Below are 13,060 nucleotides of genomic sequence, written 5' to 3'. Positions count from 1 at the left end.
CCGCCTACCTTGATGACATTATTATCTATAGCAATGACTGGCCGAGGCACCTTGAACATCTGAGGGCCGTCCTTAGGTTGCTGAGGTGAGCGGGTCTCACAGCCAACCCGAAGAAGTGTGCAATTGGGTGGGTGGAAGTACGGTATCTGGGCTTCCACTTGGGCAACGGGCAGGTGCGTCCCCAAATTAACAAGACAGCAGCAATTGCGGCCTGCCTGAGGCCCAAGACCAAAAAGGGGGTGAGACAGTTCCTGGGGCTGGCTGGCTATTATCGTAGGTTTATACCTAATTATTCGGACGTCACTAGCCCGCTGACTGATCTCACTAAAAAGGGGGCACCAGATCCGGTCCAGTGGATGGAGCAATGCCAGCAGGCTTTTTCTAAGGTAAAGGCTGCACTGTGTGGGGGGCCACTTTTACACTCCCCTGACTTTTCTCTCCCCTTTATGTTGCAGATGGATGCGTCGGACAGAGGGCTGGGGGCTGTTTTGTCCCAGCGGGTGGAGGGGGAGGATCGCCCAGTCCTATACATTAGTCGCAAGCTGTCAGTGCGTGAGGGGCACTACAGCACCATTGAGAAAGAGTGTCTGGCGATCAAGTGGGTGGTCCTCGCCCTCCAGTACTACCTGCTGGGACGCCCTTTCACCCTCTGTTCGGACCACGTGCCCCTCCAGTGGCTCCACTGCATGAAGGATGCCAATGCGCGGATCACCCGTTGGTATCTGGCACTCCAACCCTTTCACTTCAAGGTGATCCACAGGCCGGGGGCGCAGATGGTCGTGGCGGACTTCCTCTCCCGTCAAGGTGGTGGTGGGGGGGGGGGGAGTCAGCTGCAGGCCAGACGGCCGCCCGGCCCGAGTCGGGCGATGGGGGTATGTGGCAGCGGGGACGTGGTCAAGCATCGGTCTGTGACAGGAGGGCAGAGTCAGGGAAGGTAAGTGGCAGAATCACTACACCTGTTGTTAATTAATGTGTTTGTGTGTCTTCCCAGTGACCGCGCCCTATTTAAGGAGAGAGAGCGAGAGCAGAGAGAGCTCTCTCCTCAACCAGATGACTGATGTGTGTGCGTGTGTCTGGGTGTGTGTGAGAGAGTAAAAACAAGCTGAAAAGCTGAATAAAAGCAGTTTTGTGAACTCAGTTCTGTCCTGCCGTCCTTCTGTGCTCCACCCACCTACCCAAATTGTCACACACCCATAACAAAATTTGGATAAAAAAAAATTAGGGTGCCTAAGACTGTATATATGAGTGAAGTTCTTTACAGGAATATCTGTTTCTTCAGAAACAGTTTTCTCACAAGTGAAAGTGAAAATCAACTAAATTAAAAAAAGTTAAATTCTAAGATAAAATTTGAAAATGTTAATATTTTGTTTTTAAATTTAATGCAACATGGCATTAAGCCGTGTTTTGATTGGAGTGAACTTAGTATTCAACTGTTTTATCTGCCATACATTTCTCAAACAATCACCAACCAAACTTTGTTCAAATCATCCAGAACATGCAGTGATGCAGTGCCAATAGATGGATACAAATTTTTCCTCACTTCCTTCTGCAATATATCACAGTCTTTATTTATTTCATTCCTTTTGTAAATATATGACATATAATCACTAGTGAGCAGAGGTGGAAAAACCGGGGTGCAGAAAGTAAAAACCCTGCCACATTTTTGCTCCAGCCAATTCAATGAACCAGCTGATCCTAATTACCACATCCCCTAAGCCAGGTTGATGAGCTAATTGGTGAAATCACCTGTGTTGAGAGCACAGGCAGAAGGAAAACCTAAGCAGGACTTTTACTTTCTCAATCCAGTTTTTCCACCTCTGTTAGTGAGGCATGGTGGTGTAGTGGTTAGCACCGTTGTCTCACAGCAAGAAGGTTCTGGGTTCAAGCCCAGTGGCTGACAGGGGCCTTTCTGTATGGAGTTTGCATGTTGTCTGTACTCTGGTTTCCCCCCACAGTGCAAAGACATGCAGGTTAGACTGATTGGTAGCTCTAAATTGACCGTAGGTGTGAATGGTTATTTGTCTCTATGTGTCAGCCCTGCAATGATCGGGTGACTGTACACCACCTCTTGCCCATAGTCAGCTGGGATTGGCTCTAGCTTGCCTGTAACCCTGCACAGGATAAGTGATTATGGATGGATGACATATATCACTGATGTCTGTTTCAATTAAAATTTTCCCTCAAAGCCAAATGCATGTCAGGTTCTGAAAGTTCTCAGTTTCTTTTTTGCTGTCTCTGCTTCATATCACCTGATGATTTCCCAGCGGTTGAACCAGGGAGCACACTGCTTCACCAGGAAGGATGAATTCAAGCAGGATTTCTCATCTTTCTAGACCTTGTTTGTGCTCGACAACAGGTCTCAGTTTGATATTTGCAACAGTGAGTCTGTGTCTAGATGAGTGCTTAATAGTGCATTGAGATACATTATAGTTATGCGGCAGTTTTCAAAACACTGGAGAATATTTGAAGAAGAATTCTGTCTCATTTACGGTATATCCCCTTTTTTTGCTTTCTGTGACTAAAAGCTTTTGTGGCAAATGCTATTCAGAGACTGACAAATGTGAAATCGAAATACTTGATCAATCATCCAATTTAAAATTAACAACTTAAAAGCTAGATGGTGATTTAGGTCAGAGACACATAGATATACACATGGTATGTGTGCGCACACACACACACACACACACACACAGATTCCTTCACCAAGGGGCTGTAAATAGTAATTGTCTTTTCTCAAACTAACTTAATGTCCACTTTGATACAGCCCCGTCTTTATGTACAGTCAAGCCAGAAAGTCTGCACACCCCTTTCACCTACTCCATGTTTTATTACGTTACAGACTTATTCTACAATAGATTGAGTTCATTTTTTGTCACAAAATTCTACACAAAATAGCCCATAATGACAAAGTGAAAGCAGGTTTTTAGACATTTGTGCTAATTTATTAAAAATCAAAATGTAAATATCATATGTACACAAGTGTGCACACCCTTTGATATGACACCCAAAAGTGAGCTGAGGTGCATTTTGTTTCCATGGATACTGCTCGAGATGTTTCTACAACTTAATTGGAGTCCCCCTGTGGTAAATTCAATTGATTGGACATGATTGGGGATTGCCAAGACCTGCCGATATAAGGTCCCACAGTTGACAGTGCATCTCAGAGCAAACTCCAAGCCATGGGGTCAAAGGAATTATCTGCAAACCTCAGAAACAGGATTGTGTCAAGGCACAGATCTGGAGAAGGGTACAGAAAAATTGCTGCAGCTTTACAGGTCCCAAAGAGTACAGTGGCCACCATCATTCGTAAATGGAAGAAGTTTGGAACCACCAAGAATCTTCCTAGACCTGGCCGCCCAGCCAAACTGAGCGATCAGGGAAGATGGGCCTTGGCCAGGGAGGTAAGCAGGAACCCGAGAGTCAATCTGACAGAGCGCCAGCGTACCCTTGTGGAGATGGGAGAACCTTTCAGAAGATCAACCATCCAGGCAGCATGTTACAAATGAGGCCTTTATGGTAGAGTGGCCAGACGGAAGCCACTCCTTAGTAAAAGGCACATGACAGCCCACTTGGAGTTTGCCAAAAGGCACCTAGAGGACTCTCAAACCACGAGAAACAAGGTTCTTTGGTCTGATGAAACCAAAATTGAACTTATTGGCCTGAATACCAAGCGTCATGTCTGGAGGAAATCAGGCACTGCTTATCACCTGGCTAATGCCATCCCTACAGTGAAGTATGGCGGTGGCAGCATCATGATGTGGGGATGTTTTTCAGCAGTGGGAACGGGGCGACTAGTCCTGATAGAGGGAAAGATGAATGCAGCTAAGTACACTGAGATCCTTGAAGAAAACCTGCTCCAGAGCGCTGTGGACATCAGACTGGGGTGAATGTTTACCTTCCAACATGACAGTGACCCAAAACACACAGCCAAGAGAACAAAGGAGTGGCTTCGGAGAAAGTCTGTGAATGTCCTTGAGTGGCCCAGCCAGAGCCCAAACCTGAATCCAATTGAACATCTGTAGAAGGAGCTGAAAATGGCTGTGTACCAATGCTCCCCATCCAACCTGACGGAGCTTGCAAGGATATGCCAAGAGGAATGGGCAAAAATGTCCAAAAACAAGTGTGCCAAGCTTGTAGCTTCTTTCCCAAAATGCCTTGAAGCTGTAATTGCTGCCAAACGTGCATCAACCAAGTATTAGGCTGTACAGATATGTAACTCCGAAATAACCTATTTTTGTCAGTAAAATAAAATTGCATATTTTCTAAAAACCTGTTTTCACTATGTAATTATTGGCGATTGCGTGTAAATGTTTGAGGCAAAAAATGAACTCTATTGTAGAATAAGTCTGTAACATAATAAAACGTGGAGAAGGTGAAAGGGGTGTGCAGACTTTCTGGCCTGACTGTATAAACAAATATCGGCATGATAGGTGTACAAACATTAATAAAACTTTGATAAACCTTGTCATGTTTAAAAGCAAGGCACCTATAATAGTTTTAAAATTTTACAAATCTTAAATCAGAGATACCAAATCCTACCTGTATGATCTCACTGAGATGTAGTAGATAGATAGATAGATAGATAGATAGATAGATAGATAGATAGATAGATAGATAGATAGATAGATAGCTTTATTTGTCACATGCACAATCATATAAAAACAATGACAGTGAAATGTGTGTGGCAAAACAGCTCTGCGCAGTACTGTGCATAAACCTCTAAAAATATAAATAAATAAACAACTAAGTTATATCCACACATAGACAAACATAGGTAAACTATTATTGTTAGTTGTCGATTGTAAAGTGCAGATGCAGTAAAGTGACATAGTGACAGAGATGGTGCTCAGGCCTCATTCAGTATCCTGATGGCCTGTGGGAAATAACTCCTCCTCAGCCTCCCAGTCCTGGCCATATGGCTATGGAGGCATTTGCCTGAATGTAGCTACTAGAAAAGTTTATTGTGCGGGTAGAAGGTGTCTGTGATAATCCACTTTGCCCTGGACCTGCACTGGTGTGTGTAGATGTCAGACAGGCATGGTCGTGGAGTTTTTGTGATGTATTCAGCACATCGTACAACAGTACAATGGTACAACAGAAATCTGAAAGAAGACAGGTGTTTGAGTCTCTCCTCTTTTTTCTTGTTGATAATCCAGACTAATACGATGCATATAGCTACCTGAAAGCAGTACTTCCCTCCAGTACAGTAATAACTACAGGACAGATGTGTGGATATTTCAGCATCCTGTTAGACAACCTGTAAATAGGATGACAGATGATAACTAGATAAGAATTGAAAGCAAAACTGCCAAACAGAACGTACAAGTGATTTTAAGTAAAATGCCAATTTATGCCAATTTTGAAAAGACAATGCAGGAGTAGCTTTGTTTGTGCACCATTAACTATGCAATATTTATCATACAAAGGTCAACAGTACAGTATATCTGACTGGATATTAGAATTGGATGGGTCTTCTGTATTTTACCACCAAAAATGACTACAGGTCAGTGTTGCACATTCAAAACACTTACCTTCAAGTTGCAATAGATTCTCTAATCAGTAGGTCTAAGGCTATGTTTGAGGCAAAATTGCAACTTGGAAATCCATACCTCCAACCATGAAAAAGCCACCAAACCTCTTCCCTCAACATGAAGTGTCTCCTCAACTACCAGTTCCTTCTCCATTTATGGAGTGATGTCAAATCATTAAACCACCTTACAAGGCATCATGAACACAGCACAAATCCAGGTTGATTTGAAGTCATCTCAATCTCACATACAATGATCACAAAAATATTTGTACTCTTATGTAAGCCAAACAATATTTATTATTCATAGTTGCCCAGCAGACAAGTATTTTTGGGGATTGCTGAATGATTTGTTGAAAAGTTTTCATTCAATATGTAAGCTATGTTTAAACACAATGTGCTGTAAGATGATGTGATACACCTCAATGCTGTAACCACACACACACACATTCTCACCACCTGTTGCACTATTAGCTGTGGCACAGTCTGGCTAACAATGAAACATTTTTTTTTCAAATCAGATTAATTCATGTGTACAGATGACAGATGATAGAAAATGTCTTTACAGACATCTTCAACATCTCATTGAGCCAGGCTGTTGTCCCCACGTACCTCAAAGCCACCACCATCATCCCGGTCCTGAAGAAGCCGTCTCCCTCCTGCTTCAATGACTACCGCCCTGTTGGACTCACTCCCATCCTCATGAAGTGCTTCGAGCAGCTAGTCATGCGGCATATCAAGTCTGCCCTCCCCTCCGCCCTGGACCCTTTCCAGTTTGCATATCAGTCCAACCGTTCGACCGATGATGCCATCTCCACTGCCCTCCAATCAGCCCTCACCCACCTGGAGACAAAAGACTTGTATGTCAGAATGCTGTTCATAGACTTCAGCTCAGCATTCAACACAATCATTCCTCAGCAGCTCATTCATAAACTGGACCAGCTGGGACTCAACACCTCCCTGTGCAACTGGCTGCTGGACTTCCTGACAGGGAGACCACAGGCTGTACGGGTCGGCAGCAACTCCTCCAGCATCATCACATTGAACATGGGGGCCCCCCCAAGGATGTGTGCTGAGCCCCCTCCTCTTCACTCTGCTGACCCACAACTGCACACCAACATCCAGCTCAAATCTCTTCATTAAGTTTGCAGATGACACGACTGTAGTGGGTCTCATCAACAATGGCGATGAGACAATCTACAGGAGTGAGGTGAGCCACTTGGCCATGTGGTGCGAGGACAACAATCTCCACCTGAACGTGGAGAAGATGAAGGAGATTGTTGCGGACTTCAGGAGAGTGCACACCCAGCATGCTCCACTATCTGTCGACGGTGCTGCAGTGGAGAGGGTGAGCAGCACCAAGTTTCTGGGTGTGCGCATCTCTGAAGACCTGTCCTGGAACAACAACACCACATCAGTGGCCAAAAAAGCCCAACAGCGTCTGTACTTCCTCCGCAAACTGAGGAGAGCAAGAGCCCTGGCCCCCATCATGCACACATTCTACAGAAGCACCATCAAGAACATCCTGACCAGCTGCATCACCGTGTGGTACGGCACCTGCAGCGTGTCCTGCTGCAAGTCTCTGCAGCGCATCGTGAGAGCAGCTGAGAGGATCATTGGTGTCTCTCTCCCTACTCTAATGGATATATATAACTCCCGCCTCACCCGCAAAGCCATCAGGATTGCAGGTGACCCCACCCACCCATCTCACAGCCTCTTCAGTCTGCTGCCATCGGGGAGGAGACTGCGGAGTCACCGGGCCAAAACCAGCAGGCTCAAGGACAGTTTCTTTCACCAGGCGGTCAGGAGGCTCAACTCCCTCCCTGTTCTGCCCCTCCTCCCCCTTCTGCCCCCTGCCACAGATTCTGCCCGCACACCCCCCTGCCCCCCCTTCAGCATCTGACATGTCACCCTCACAGTTCCCACCCCCCCAACACACACACACACACACACACATATCATTCATTAACACACTGAACTCAGGGACTGCACATCTCACTTTACCTCGCTCATTTGCACTATTCTGCACTACCTCATTTGCACTATTCCGCACTACCTCATCATCAGTCTGAAATTGTTTCCATGGAAACATCCATCCATCCATGATCTGTAGCCACTTATCCTGTTCTACAGGGTTGCAGGCAAGCAAGCTGGAGCCTATCCCAGCTGACTATGGGTGAGAGGTGGGGTACACCCTGGACAAGTTGCCAGGTTATCGCAGGGCTGACACAGAGACAAACAACCATTCACACCTATGGTCAATTTAGAGCCACCAATTAACCAAACCTGCATGTCTTTGGACTGTGGGGGAAACTGGAGCACCCGGAGGAAACCCATGCAGACACGGGGAGAACATGCAAACTCCACACAGAAAGGCCCTCGCCGGCCACTGGGCTTGAACTCAGGACCTTCTTGCTGTGAGGCGACAGTGCTAACCACGACACCACCATGCCACCCCCATGGAAACATGAAAAATTAAAATTTCTCAAATTTCTGAGGATGAAAAGGCACATCTACATCACCTTGTTAATATGTATACCAAGTTTCAAATCCGTATCATGAACAGTTTAGGATATATGCTCCGGAAACGAACATTGCTCTTAAAAACTAAGTCAAAATCTATTTTCTATGTAAAAATTTTGAATTAAAAAAAAAAAATCCAAAATAGCAAAAGGCACCAGTTCACATGTTTCTTGATATGTATACAAAGTGTCATGAAGATATCTTCAGTAGTTTTAAAGATATGGCCCAGAAACAAAAACATGACCAGACGGATGGACAGCTGGACGGAAAAAACCCGTTTCTATATTCCCTGCCAAACTTCATTTGGGTGGGGGATAATTATTCAGTCTGAACACATTTGGCATTATACCACATTAATTTAAAGGTGGCATGGAATTAATTAAAGCATTATTATAATGATAAAATGAATATAATGAAAGCACAGACATTTGGAAAGTTACAGTGGGGCAAAAAAGTATTTAGTCAGCCACCAATTGTGCAAGTTCTCCCACTTAAAAAGATGAGAGAAGCCTGTAATTTTCATCATAGGTATGGTACACTTCAACTATGAGAGACAGAATGGGGGGAAAGAATCCAGGAAATCACATTGTAGGATTTTTAATGAATTAATTGGTAAATTCCTCGGTAAAATAAGTATTTGGTCACCTACAAACAAGCAAGATTTCTGGCTCTCACAGACCTGTAACAACTTCTTTAAGAGGCTCCTCTGTCCTCCACTCGTTACCTGTATTAATGGCACCTGTTTGAACTTATCAGTATAAAAGACACCTGTCCACAACCTCAAACAGTCACACTCCAAACTCCACTATGGCCAAGACCAAAGAGCTGTCAAAGGACACCAGAAACAAAACTGTAGACCTGCACCAGGCTGGGAAGACTGAATCTGCAATAGGTAAGCAGCTTGTTGTGAAGAAATCAACTGTGGGAGCAATTATTAGAAAATGGAAGACATACAAGACCACTGATAATCTCCCTCGATCTGGGGCTCCACGCAAGATCTCACCCCGTGGGGTCAAAATGATCACAGGAATGGTGAGCAAAAATCCCAGAACCACACGGGGGGACCTAGTGAATGACCTGCAGAGAGCTGGGACCAAAGTAACAAAGGCTACCATCAGCAACACTACGCCGCCAGGGACTCAAATCCTGCAGTGCCAGACATGTCCCCTGCTTAAGCCAGTACATGTCCAGGCCCGTCTGAAGTTTGCTAGAGAGCATTTGGATGATCCAGAAGAGGATTGGGAGAATGTATGGTCAGATGAAACCAAAATAGAACTTTTTGGTAAAAACTCAACTTGTCGTGTTTGGAGGAGAAAGAATGCTGAGTTGCATCCAAAGAACACCATACCTACTGTGAAGCATGGGGGTGGAAACATCATGCTTTGGGGCTGTTTTTCTGCAAAGGGACCAGGACGACTGATCCATGTAAAGGAAAGAATGAATGGGGCCATGTATCGTGAGATTTTGAGTGAAAACCTCCTTCCATCAGCAAGGGCATTGAAGATGAAACATGGCTGGGTCTTTCAGCATGACAGTGATCCCAAACACACTGCCCGGGCAACGAAGGAGTGGCTTTGTAAGAAGCATTTCAAGGTCCTGGAGTGGCCTAGCCAGTCTCCAGATCTCAACCCCATAGAAAATCTTTGGAGGGAGTTGAAAGTCCATGTTGCCCAGTGACAGCCCCAAAACATCACTGCTCTAGAGGAGATCTGCATGGAGGAATGGGCCAAAATACCAGCAACAGTGTGTGAAAACCTTGTGAAGACTTACAGAAAATGTCTGACCTCTGTCATTGCCAACAAAGGGTATATAACAAAGTATTGAGATGAACTTTTGTTATTGACCAAATACTTATTTTCCACCATAATTTGCAAATAAATTCTTTAAAAATCAGACAATGTGATTTTCTGGATTTTTTTCCCCTCATTTTGTCTCTCATAGTTGAGGTATACCCATGATGAAAATTACAGGCCTCTCTCATCTTAAGTGGGAGAACTTGCACAATTGGTGACTGACTAAATACTTTTTTGCCCCACTGTAGTTGATACCGAAATGACATCTCCACCTCTCATTCATTCTCTATGCTGCTTCTCCATTGTGGGGCACCAATGAGTTGGAGCCAATCCCCACTGACTTCAGGTGAGAGATGGGGGAACACCTTGGACAGGTCACCAATCTATCATGAGGTAAACAAAGAGAGACAAACACTCACATTGATACCTATATGCAATTTAGAGTAGCCAGTTGACCTAATCCGCATGTCTGTGAAACTGTGGGAGGAAACTGGAGTACCTGAAGGAAATCCATGCAGTCATGGGGAGAACATGCAACTTCCACACAGAAAGGCCCCAGTTGACCTACAGGTTCAAAAACAGAACTTGCACCACTATGCTGCCCATGTCCACCTCTCTTTCTATCTCTCCCTTTTATATAACAAATAACAAGATCAATGTAAAAGACTGGAACTGTATGCTTTACTGGAATATCCATCCGTTTCTTTAAAAACAATGACCTTACAAGTAAAACTGAAAGTGAAAATCATCTTGACAACCAAGATACGTTTGCTTTCTGATCGTCAGGTCCAGTGGTGCTTGAAAGTTTGTGAACCCTTTAGAATTTTCTATATTTCTGCATAAATATGACCTAAAACATCATCAGATTTTCACACAAGTCCTGAAAGTAGATAAAGAGAACCCAGTTAAACAAATGAGACTTGTTCATATTATACTTGGTCATTTATTTATTGAGGAAAATGATCCAATATTACATATCTGTGAATGGTAAAAGTATGTGAACCTTTGCTTTCAGTATCTGGTGTGACCCCCTTGTGCAGCAATAACTGCAACTAAACGTTTCCGGTAACTGTTGATCAGTCCTGCACACCGGCTTGGAGGAATTTTAGCCCATTCCTCCATACAGAACAGCTTCAACTCTGGGATGTTGGTGGGTTTCCTCACATGAACTGCTCGCTTCAGGTCCTTCCACAACATTTCAATTGGATTAAGGTCAGGACTTTGACTTGGCCATTCCAAAACATTAACTTTATTCTTCTTTAACCATTCTTTGGTAGAACGACTTGTGTGTTTAGGGTCGTTGTCTTGCTGCATGACCCACCTTCTCTTGAGATTCAGTCCATGGACAGATGTCCTGACATTTTCCTTTAGAATTCGCTGGTATAATTCAGAATTCATTGTTCCATCAATGATGGCAAGTCGTCCTGGCCCAGATGCAGCAAAACAGGCCCAAACCATGATACTACCACCACCATGTTTCACAGATGGGATAAGGTTCTTATGCTGGAATGCAGTGTTTTCTTTTCTCCAAACATAACGCTTCTCATTTAAACCAAAAAGTTCTATTTTGGTCTCATCCATCCGCAAAATCCTTCAACCCTGCCATGCACACCATTGTTGTTCAGTGTTCTCCTGACAGTGGACTCATGAACACTGGCTAATGTTAATGTGAGAGAGGCCTTCAGTTGTTTAGAAGTTACCCTGGGGTCCTTTGTGACCTCGCCGACTATTACACGCCTTGCTCTTGGAGTGATCTTTGTTGGTCGACCACTCCTGGGGAGGGTAACAATGCTCTTGAATTTCCTCCATTTGTACACAATCTGTGTGACTGTGGATTGGTGGAGTCCAAACTCTTTAGAGATGGTTTTGTAACCTTTTCCAGCCTGATGAGCATCAACAATGCTTTTTCTGAGGTCCTCAGAAATCTCCTTTGTTCATACACTTCCACAAACATGTGTTGTGAAGATCAGACTTTGATAGATCCCTGTTCTTGAAATAAAACAGGGTGCCCACTCACACCTGATTGTCATCCCACTGATTGAAAACACTTGACTCTAATTTCACCTTCAAATGAACTGCTAATCCTTGAGGGTCACATACTTTTGCCACTCACAGATATGTAATATTGGATCATTTTCCTCAATAAATAAATGACCAAGTATAATATTTTTGTCTCATTTGTTTAACTGGGTTCTCTTTATCTACTTTTAGGACTTGTGTGAAAATCTGATGTTGTTTTAGGTCATATTTATGCAGAAATATAGAAAATTCTAAAGGGTTCACAAACTTTCAAGCACCACTGTAAATTACAATAAGCTACCACAATTTAGCCTATAATTAAATAGGTTTACAGTCAGAAGAACTTCAGAGTAGGCAAGCACTTTGGAGCTCTCAATTTGGTGCCTTTGTAATGTAAACCAAAAATCTCAAAGTTGGACTTGGCTCCATAAGACTTTATGCCACTTTGTATAGTTTTCATATTTTGCAATATCCTCTTCTTTGCCTTTCTGAAAAGATAAATAAAGAAAAGGTTTCTTGGCTACAGCAAAATAACTACAAGACCATGAGACCATTTTCGTTATATTTCTTCCCAAAGTACCAAAGCACATTGATACCAGATGAATGTGGCAGATGCTAAGCAAGCATTGCAGTTGGATTTCTTTCTGTCTGGTAAGGAAATTACCTTTTTTCTGTTCATCAGATGCAGACAGTTTTTTGGCTTTTCCATGGTATCTTCTTGAAACCAAGTTGGCAACATCTTTGTTGAACACTGTGATTAAATTTACCCTGCACCATGATATTTAAAACCCCTCATACACCCATTTATTTATTTGTTTGTTTATTAATTATTTAATTTCACCATCACACTTCAGTTGAGTAAGTTGTGTAAGTAATCACACTTCAGTTGAATCACTTAGGAATTGAAAAATACAATCCATGGAACAGATGAGGTGTGACGGGAGTTTGTGCTCATTTATTCAGCTCACAAGATATCATTCATTTGGAAAATGCAAATAATTGTTGTATTACAGTTATTGTAAAGTTAGAGTGGTGAATCAATACACACATCTGAAATCCATCCATCCATCCATCCATCCATCCATCCATTATCTGTCATAGCTTATCCTGTTCAAGGTCTCAGGCAAGCTGGAGCCTATCCCAGCTGACTATGGGCAAGAAGCGGGGTACACCCTGGACAAGTCACCAGATCATGACA

This window comes from Neoarius graeffei, chromosome 16 (assembly GCF_027579695.1).
Source record: "Neoarius graeffei isolate fNeoGra1 chromosome 16, fNeoGra1.pri, whole genome shotgun sequence".
Taxonomy (NCBI): Eukaryota; Metazoa; Chordata; class Actinopteri; order Siluriformes; family Ariidae; genus Neoarius; species Neoarius graeffei.
This window is presented reverse-complemented; position numbering follows the sequence as displayed.